Source organism: Colobus angolensis, unplaced genomic scaffold, assembly GCF_000951035.1.
Source record: "Colobus angolensis palliatus isolate OR3802 unplaced genomic scaffold, Cang.pa_1.0 Scaffold283, whole genome shotgun sequence".
Taxonomy (NCBI): Eukaryota; Metazoa; Chordata; class Mammalia; order Primates; family Cercopithecidae; genus Colobus; species Colobus angolensis.
The window spans coordinates 2,644,016-2,654,508 of record NW_012116077.1 but is presented as its reverse complement, the minus strand read 5'-3'; the positions used below and the strand labels follow the sequence as shown (position 1 = coordinate 2,654,508).

The window sequence follows — 10,493 nt, the reverse complement described above, 5'->3', positions numbered from 1 at the left end:
GAGGAGAGGGGAGGAGAGGGGAGGAGAGGAGGTTCCAGATGTTATTAATCATGTTTCTTTGCTAGGGAGCCTGCTGAAATAAAGAATAAAGAGCAAGGACTAGATATCAACAGTTAGAGAAAAGGCAAATAAAAAATATAAAAAGGATGCTATTTCTTACATGTGTTTGGCAAGAGGTTGGCTCAAAACACTGCTATCAATATTTCTCACAGCAAAAGGCAAGCTCCAGGTTTGAAAAATAAACATGCTGCACCTAGAGCTAGCCTTTAAAAACTCCTAGAACCTTCAAGTTGGCTAAGTCTATAGTCAGCATCGTTCTCAACTCTGTGTGCATTTGTGATGCCTTCTACCAGAATACCCCTCTACACCCTAGATTAGGCAACCAGAGATCAGAACATAAGTCTTATTTATTAAGACTTTTTGAATTGATTACTTGCAAAAAAAAAAAAACTCCTTTTGAGTCAGCTTACAATGAAAACAACGAGGCTACTAAGGAAGGGAGTCAAGAAATTACTGGTGGTTGTGGGACACGTGGAAGAGGAATTGTCCCAGGAATCCCCGGCTTTAAGAAAAGTAATAATGATGACAGTTACCATTTATTGAAAGCTTACTATGTGCAAGGTGCCCTCGTAAGTGCTTTTCATGTACTGTCTCATTTTATTCTCACAAATCTCTAGAAGTAAATAACACTATATTTGCAGAGAGAGGACCCAGGAGACCAAAGTGGATTAACATGAATTAGGGGGGTAAGTGTGTGAGACCATATGAGTGAGGCGTAACACAACATGGTGGGGATGTATTTAAGAAAGACCACAATGAGTGTATGTGTCCAGAATGAAAGATTGTGTAAGAACACGAGGAAGAGGGTGGAGGGAAGGGGAGGGTTACAGACGCTGAGAAGGAAAGGAAGGCGTTGAGGAGGAGGGGAGGAGTTAGTTGAGGCAGGAGAGAAGCCAAGAGGGAAGTGGAGGAGCAGCCAATAGGGAGGGAAGTGGGAGGGACTTAGAGGAAGGAGGAGGAGTCCCAGAAAGGAAAACAGAAGAGCAGAGGCGAAGAGACTAGAAAAAGCAGCAGAGAGGAGGAAGGTAAAGAAGAAGAGAGGGAGGGGTAGGGAGAGGAGCCGAGAGAGCATAGCATCCAGGAGAAAGGGGGAGGGGGAGAAGCCAAGAGGGCACTGGCAGAACAAAAAGGGACGGGGTAAGGAGCCGATAAGGGGGGGAAGGGGAGGGGCCAAGATAAGAAGGTGGGGCCGAAACAGTGGGCTTTGGAGCTGTGAGGGAGAAGGAAGACGACGAGATGAGAGGGAAGGGAGGAAGGAGAGAAAGAAGAGGAAGGGGAGGAACTGTGAGGAAGGAGGAGATACTGAGAAGGCGGGAAAGATCCGCGAAGTGGGAGGCTCCGAGATTGAGAGACCCTGAGACACACCCACAGGGAGAGCAATGGCATTCCGGGTCCAAGTCGATGAGCTCTCGACCCTGGTCGTCCCCGATCGGCCCCATACCTCTACCCGAAGCCTTCCCCTCACATCTCACTCCCTCTCTACAATCCTCACCTGACAAAATGCGATTTCTCGCTCCGCCTGGCAGAGGTTGACCGCGATTAGCCTGGGGAGGTAGAAAGCCTTGCAGCGGGCGGCCCTGAAGCCTCAGGAGCAGCCCCAGCCCCAGCAGCCACCTCAGCCCGGAGAGGGAGGGCCACTGGCGCTCGAGGTTGGTTCCCACGCGGAAACCACGAGTACTCATTTCAGGAGCCGGCTTAGGCACTCGGGGACACACACATGAAATCGGCACCCGTGGAGGAAATAATCGGAAATGACAAGAACCTCGGACAGGGAAGAGCCGAGGCCAGCTAGTGGCACTAGAACTCCCAGGATAGCCACTCAGTCGGGATAAACGGTGGTTCGCAACCCGGTTGCTCGGGCGCCAGTAAGCGGGCATCGTGAATTGTCGCGGTGCGCATGCGTAGGGGTCCGCGCCGAGCCTCTCCACGCCCTCATCTCCAGACTTCCCTGCCCCGCCCTTTCCCGTGGCTCTGGCGGTGCCTTGCGCTCTGCCTCGCTTGCAGCTATGCTAGGCCCTGCACAGGGTGGGGGGCGAGGGGAGGCTGTCCTAAAAGTTTCATCATCGCAGGGGCTCGCCTCCTCCCGAGGTTGCCTTTCTTAGTCCCAAACTAACAGTGTTACCGCCCCTGCCATCTTCATTTCTGGCTGCAAGGACTAGGGGGTGTGGCATTCTAGGGCCGCACAGTCCAGTGCGGTGCCTATGAGGCACTTGAAATGCAACTTTTCCGAGTTTGATGTTCTCTAAGTGTAAAATGCACTCCGGCTACCAAAGACAAAAAGGAAGTAAAACATTTAGGCCAGGCGCGGTGGCTCAGGCCTGTAACCCCAGTACTTTGGGAGGCCGAGGTGGGTGGGTCACCAGAGGTCAGGAGTTCGAGACCAGCCTGACCAATATGGTGAAACCCCGTCTCTACTAAAAATACAAAACTTAGCCAGGCATAGTGGCGTGCGCCTGTGGTCCCAGCTACTCAGGAGGCTGAGACAGGAGAATTGTTTGAACCTGGGAGGTGGAGGTTGCATTGAGCCGAGATCACACGACTGCACTCCAGCATTGGCGACAGCGAGACTCCGTCTCAAAAAAAAAAAAAAAAAGGCGGGGGTGCCAGGCGCTGTGGCTCACGCCTGTAATCCCAGCACTTTGGGAAGCCGAGGCGGCGGGTCACGAGGTCAGGAGATCGAGACCAGCCTGACCAACATGGTGAAACCCCGTCTCTACTTAAAAATACAAAAAGTAGCTGGGCTTGGTGGCAGGCGCCTGTAATCCCAGCTACTCAGGAGCCGAGGCAGAAGAATCGCTTGAACCCGGGAGGCGGAGGTTGCAGTGAGTCGAGATAGCGCCACTGCACTCCAGCCTGGGCGACAAGTGAGACTCCGTCTCAAAAAAGAAAAGAAAACATTGTTGTAATTACTGCATGGGTGATTGAAATCATAATATTTAGGGTCCACTGCGTTGAATAAAACATTACTAAAACCAATTTCACCTGCTTCTTTTAATTTTTTTTAATGTGGCTACTTGGAAATGTAAAATTACGTAGTATGTTACCTACATTATATTTCTACTGGATATCGCTAGTCTTGGGAAGGAGGACGGAAGGGCAAAAGACTAAAGAAAACGAAGGCGGAGGCGGAGTCCTGCTCTATGCTATTGGAAGAAAGTCGTCTTTCTCATAGCGGCGGGGACCTTATTTTACGACCTCTGTAAGAATCCTGTCTTACCTTTTGCTCCTTGTGGTGTACTATAATGCAAAGTGCTTGCATGTGGAACAAGAGAGTATTGTAGGTATGATAGGACACAGATACTAGAAAAGCTTGTTATTTTTCCCTTTTGTGTCTCAAGAGTTTTGGAGAACAAGAGGTCACTTGTTTACGCTGAGTCGTGTGCGCCTTGCCAAGTGCCTTTCTGTCCAAGTTCCCTCGCTCTGAGAGGTCTGCGTCTCCTGGTGATTGGCAGGCGGCGATTCAAGACAGAACAAAGGCATCGTGCTGGCGGTGAGCCGAGGCGAGTAGAAATGTAGCAAGTTAACTCTTGGACTAGAGACATTGAAAAAGTTGTAGGAGAAATGAAAGGAAATGTGCGAATGATGAGAAATAAGGGAGTTATGAGAGTGAAAATGTTGAACTTAATCAAAAGAATTAGAGAAGCCCATGTAAAGATTTGCAGGGCAGAATAACATCATTGCCAGGGCACAGCCTTTGTGAAGAGGAATGGGAAAAGGGAGCTAGGAAGCGTGAGAGTGGTCACGGTTGGAAGTAACCAGAGCTTGGATGAAAATTGTGTGTTTCACCGCTGCTTTAGTATGGCTCTCTGGTCTGCCTTTGGTTGAAAACATGTGTATAATAAAAAAACAGGACAGCCTCCCAGGCCTAGTCCTGGAGCATGGATACCGGCGCCTCCAGGCACCAAAGAAGCAAACCCTAGGAGGGCCCGTCGCTCCACGGGAAGGTGTGACCTTTACATCCCTGCCTCCCGGGTCACCTCCAGGATGTAGACCCCGCCTGTAAGGGACTCTGGTCAGACTCTTAACAGTGCCATTGAGGTCTTCCGTTAAGGCTCCCTGCAGGGACAGCGTATGCCTATGTCAACCTCAAGAAGTGAAGCATCACCAAAGTCTACAAGACGCAGCTCTCCTGATGCCACCAGTGTGTAGTTGTCGCCAGCTCCAGCCACCTGCTGGGCACCAAGCTGGTCCTGGAGATAAGCCGAGACTGTGCACCATCCACGTAAACAGCACACCTACCACAGGCTACTCAACTGATGTGGGCAACACGACTACCTTCCAGAAGCCTATTAACCCATTCCAGCATATTCCGTGTATTTTAGAGGCTCTAGGAGTTGGTCAGCCGGCCCATCCAAACCATGTTTATCTTCTGCTTCCTTAAAACCCTGCAAGATGTATGAGGCCCCAGAGCAGCCAAAGCATCCACCAGGCAGGCCTGGTTTTCCCCAACAACAAAGCCTGTGAGACGACAAGGACGGGTACCAGCCTCCCCGCCTGCCACCTCTGACCAGCCCTGTACACGTTCTCATGTTGTATGCAAAGTGAGCCACTGCACTCAGCCTACCTTGATTTTCAAGTACTGAATCAGCCTTGTCTCTCTAGAATAAACCCTACTTGGTTGGTTGTTGTGTTAAAAATAAAAATGAAAAAGTGGCCGGGTGCGGTGGCTCACACCTGTAATCCCAGCACTTTGGGAGGCCAAGGTGGGTGGATCACCTGAGGTCAGGAGTTTGAGACCAGCCTGACCAACATGTAGAAAACCTATCTCTACTAAAAATACAAAATTAGCCAGGTGTGGTAATACAGACACTTAGGGTTCTGGAGCAAGGCCGTGCCATCTAGAAGCAGAAAGCTATATACCATTTGAAAGGAGTTCCTGGTTTGCTCCTGGACCCTGGAAGAGATTGACCACTTGCTCTTCAGATTTTTTTTCTTTTTTGAACTGAAGTCTCACTCTGTCGACCAGACTGGAGTGCAATGGCGCGATCTCGGCTCACTGCAACCTCCACCTCCTGGGTTCCAGCGATTCTCCTACCTCAGCCTCCTGAGTAGCTGAGATTACAGGCATGGGCCACCACACCCGGGTAATTTTTAGTAGAGACGGGGTTTCGCCATGTTGACCAGGCTGGTCTCAAACTGCTGATCTCAGGTCATCCGCCTGCCTCGGCCTCCCAGAGTGCTGGGATTACAGGCGTGAGCCACCGCGCCCGACCAAATAAAAATTTTTAAAATGAGAGTAAGTGTAGATGACAAAGATCATAATGCCCTCTCCCTCTTGTTATGTAGCAGTAGAAATTGCAAAGTTCTTTCCTAGTCATTTTATGTGATCCTCCCAGTGCTCATGTCAGGTAGGCAAGTTAGTTATTAATCTCTTTGTTTTATGTGAGGTAACTGAAGAGAAGTTAATTTGCTTGTCCAACATCACATAGCTAATAGATGACCAAGCTGAGGCTAGAAAGCAAGTCTTCTGGCTGGGTGCAGTGGCTCACGCCTGTAATCTCAGAACTTTGGAAGGCCGAGGAGGGCAGATCACGAGGTCAGGAGTTCGAGACCAGCCTGGCCAACATGGAAGAAACCCCATCTCTACTAAAAACACAAAAATTAGTTGGGCATAGTGGCACACACCTGTAATTCCAGCTACTCAGGAGGCTGAGACAGGAGAATTGCTTGAACCCAGGAGGCAGAGGTTGCAGTGAGCCAAGATCACATGATTGCACTTCAGCTCTGGGCGACAGAGCAAGACTCCAACTCTGAGAAAAAAGAAAGAGAGAGAGAAAGAGAGAAAGGTCTTCTTATATCTAATATAGTTCTTGAATATAATTGTGTTTGGAGTTGGTTCTTTCTCGTGGGTTCGTGGTCTTGCTGACCTTCACGGCGAGTGTTACAGCTTTTTATTTATTTATTTATTTATTTTGGAGATGGAGTCTTGCTCTGTCACCCAGGCTGCAGTGCAGTGGCATGATCTCGGCTCACTGCAAGCTCCGCCTCCCAGGTTCACGCCATCAGCTTCACGAGCAGCTGCAACTATAGGTGCCCACCACCATGCCAGGCTAATTTTTTTGTATATTTAGTAGAGATGGGGTTTTCACCATGTTAGCCAGGTAGAGATGGGGTTTCACTGTGGTCTCGATCTCCTGACCTCATGATCCGCCTGCCTCAGCCTCCCAAAGTGCTGGGATTAAAGGCGTGAGCCACCACTTCCGGCCATGGTACAGCTCTTAAAAGTGGCACGGACCCAAAGGGTGAGCAGCAGCAAGATCTACTGTGAAGAGCAAAACCCAAGCAGGTTGCCACCGCCAGCTAGAATGGCCAGCTTTTATTCCCTCATTTGTCCCTGCCCATGTCCTGCTGATTGGTCCATTTTACAGAGTGCTGATTGGTCTGTTTTACAGACCACTGATTGGTCCATTTTACAAACCTCTAGGTAGCTACAGAGTGCTGATCAGTGCATTTTTACAGAGTGCTGATTGGTGCATTTTACAAACCTCTAGCTAGCTACAGAATACTGATTGGTGCGTTTTTGCAGAGCACTGATTGGTGCATTTTATAAACCTCTAGCTAGCCACAGAGTGCTGATTGGTGCATTTTACAATCCCCTTGTAAGACAGAAAAGTTCTCCAAGTCCCTACTCCACTCAGGAAGTCCAGCTGGCTTCACCTCTCAGTAATGATATTAAAAGGAAGTATAAAGTATTTGGTAGTTTTTAAAACTCCTTTTATGATGTAATATAGCTGTTAATTTTCCAGCTATGTTCCTTAAGAATGTTTCAGAAACAAACAAAAGATTGAGTGAAGGCTGGGTGCAGTGGCTCATGCCTGTAATCCCAGCACTTTGGGAGGCTGAGGCAGGCAGATCACTTGAGATCAAGAGTTCGAGACCAGCCCGATCAACATGGTGAAACCTCATCTCTACTAAAAATGCAAAAATTAGCCGGGCATAGGGGCACATGCTTGTAATCCCAGCTACTAGGGAGGCTGAGGCAGGAGAATCGCTTGAACTCAGGAGGTGGAGGTTGCAGTGAGCCAAGATCATGCTACTGCACTCCAGCCTGGGCAACAGAGTGAGACTCAGTCTCCAAAAAAAAACCTTGAATGAACTGTACGCATGTCAAGTTAGGCATTAGCTTTGACAATAGTGCCTATAGAGAGAGTTAACTGGGAAATCTGTGATACGTAGTGTCACTCCAACAATTTCTCAAAAGAGAGAAAAGCAAATAATGGTGCTTTACAAACCAGGTGCTTCAGGCCACATTAAAGAAAATTTCTGGCCGGGCGCGGGGGCTCACGCTCATAATCCCAGCACTTTGGGAGGCAGAGGCGGGCGGATCACAAGGTCAGGAGACCATGGTGAAACCCCGTCTCTACTAAAAATGCAAAAAATTAGCTGGCATGGTGGTGGGCGCCTGTAAGGAGAGGCTGAGCCAGGAGAATGACGTGAATCTGGGAGGCGTGGAGCTTGCAGTGAGCCGAGATCGCACCACTGCACTCCATCCAGCCTGGGCGACAGAGCGAGACTCCGTCTCAAAAAAAAAGAAAAAGAAAAAGAAAAAGGAAAATTTCTAAATCAGACTATTGGCCAGGCGCGGTGGCTCATGCCTGTTTTCCCAGCACTTTGGGAGGCTGAGGCGGGCGGATCACCTAAGGTCAAGCGTTTGAGAGCAGCCTGGCCAAAATGGAGAAAATACAAAAATACAAAAATGAGCTGGGCATGGTGGCATTCGCCTGTAATCCCAGCTACTCGGGAAGCTGAAGCAGGAGAATCGCTTGAACCCAGGAGGCAGAGGTTGCGGTGAATCGAGATAGCGCCACTGCACTCCAGCCTGGGCAACAGAGGTGGACTCTGTCTCAAAAAAAAAAAAAAAAGAAAAAAGGAAAAAAAAAAAAAAAAAAAACAGAAAGAGAGAAAGAAACAAACAAAAAACACTATTACCGGGTGGGCTGCAGTGGCTCACGCCTGAAATCGCAGCACTGTGGGAGGCTGCGAATCATTCGAGGTTATGAGTTTAAGACCAGCCTGACCAACATGGTGAAACTCCGTCTCTGTGAAAAATTAGCCAGGCGCAGTGGCAGGGGCCTGTAGTCCTAGTTACGTGGGAGGCTGAGGCAGGAGAATCACTTGAACCCGGGAGGTGGAGATTGCAATAAGCCAATATCACGCCACTGCACTCCAGCCTGGGTGATAGAGACTCTGTCTTAAAAACAAACAACAACAAAAAAGACAGATTATTACCACTACTAGGTCTTTAATAAGTTTTTCAAGTTTCTAATCATATGCAGTTAAAGGTATCCCAGCTGCAGTTTCCATCCTCTTTCCAGTTCACTTCAATATGTACATACCCAAATTAAGTAGTGAACAAAGGAATACTGTGATCCAGTGGAATCATGCTCTATTTAAGCCATGTTTCTAGATTAGTTTATTGGAACCTCCAAAAGGGAACTAATGTGCCATGGTAGGCCAAGTATGCCAGCTCCAGAGGTCACATCTTACCTTTCATGCTGTGTGCTGACAGGACCAGACTAGCCTACCCCTTAGGTTTCCTGCCTTGACTCACTTTTTTCCTCCCAATTTCCCCCAATCTAAATATACTTCTCCCAAATTGATAGTGCAAATGTGATCATGTCTCACTGCTCTTTAAAATCCTTCACTGGACAGACAACTCAATGCAATGTGGGATCCTGAATTAGATCCTAAACAGAAAAAAGACATTAGTGGGAAACTGGTGACACCTGAATAAAGTCTGTAGTTTAGTTTAATAGTATTGTGACAATATTTATTTCTTTGTCGCCCATGCTGGAGTGCAGTGCCGTGGTCTCGGCTCACTACAACCTCCAACTCCCAGTTTCAAGCGATTCTCCTGCCTCAGCTTCCGAAGTAGCTGGTACTACAGGCGTGTGCCACCACACCTGGCTAATTTTTGTATTTTTAGTAGACATGGGGTTCCACTATGTGTTGGCCAGGCTGGTCTCAAAATCCTGACCTCAGGTGATATGCCTGCTTCCGCCTCCCAAAGTGCTGGGATTACTGGCGTGAGCCACCGTGCCCGGCCTATTTATTTCTTTTTTATGTGATAATTACCTTTTAAAAAAATTGTTGGATGGGCATGGTGTCCCAGCTACTAGGGAGGCTGAGGCAGGAGAATCGCTTGAACGCAGGAGGCAGAGGTTGCAGTGAGCCGAGATCGTGCCATTGCACTCCAACCTGGCGACAGAGTGAGACTCCATCTAAAAAAAAAAAATTGTTGTGGGTGCATCGTATGTGTATATATTTGTGGGGATACGTGAGATGTTTTGATACAGGCATGCAATGTGACATAATGACATCATGGAGAATGAGGAGGCATCCATCCCCTCAATCATTTATGTTTTGTATTGTGAACAATCCAATTACACTCTTTTTTTTTTTTTTTTTTTATGTGATTAAGCTATTTTGACTACAGTTACCCTTTTATGCTATCAAATACTAGGTATTTTCACACTGAAACCTCTCCTTCCTGGGTTCAAGCAATTCTCCTGCCTCATCCTCCTGAGTAGCTGGGATTACAGACATGCACCACCACATCTGGCTAATTTTTGTATTTTTAGTAGAGACAGGGTTTCACCATGTTGCCCAGGCAGGTCTTGAGCACCTGACCTCAGGTGATCTGCCTGCCTTGGCCTCCCAAACTACTGGGATTACAGGCATGAGTCACGGTGCCTGGCCCAATTACTCTTTTAGTTATTTTAAAATGTACAATTGGCCGGGTGCAGTGGTTCACACCTGTAATCCCCACACTTTGGGAGGCTGAGGCGGGTGGATCACCTGACGTCAGGAGTTCGAGACCAGCCTGGTCAACGTGGCCAAACCCTGTCTCTACTAAAAATACAAAAAGTAGCCGGGCGTGGTGGTGGGCGCCTATAATCCCAGCTACTCGGGAGGCTGAGGCAGGAGAATCGCTTGAACTTGGGAGGCAGAGGTTGCAGTGAGCAGAGATCATGCCATTGCACTCTAGCCTGGATGACAAGAGTGAAACTCTGTCTCAAAAAAAAAAAGTACAATTAAGTTGTTATTGACTATAGTCACCCTGTTCCAATATTGATTTCTTAGTTTGATCATTGTACCATGGTTATTAGATGAGGCTCAGTGGGGTATAAAAGATATCTGGCAGGGTGTGGTGGGTCAGGCCTGTAACCTCAGCACTTTGGAAGGCTGAGGCGAGTGGATCACCTGAGGTGAGGAGTTCGAGACCAGCCTGGCCAACGTGGTGAAACCCCATCTCTACAAAAATACAAATATCAGCTGGGCATGATGGCAGGTGCCTGTAATCCCAGCTACTCGAGAGGCCGAGGTGGGAGAATTGCTTGAACCTGGGAGGCAGAGGTTACAGTGAGCCAAGATCATGCCACTGCACTCCAGCCTCGGCTACAGAGCGAGATTCTATTTCAAAAAAAAAAAAA

At 48.3% G+C, this 10,493-nt stretch overlaps 1 pseudogene; it reads left to right on the top strand.

The window, feature by feature from the left end:
- Window positions 1–4,192: 4,192 nt before the first annotated feature.
- LOC105516553 overlaps window positions 4,193–10,493 on the top strand; it is a 40,908-nt pseudogene continuing 34,607 nt past the window's right edge.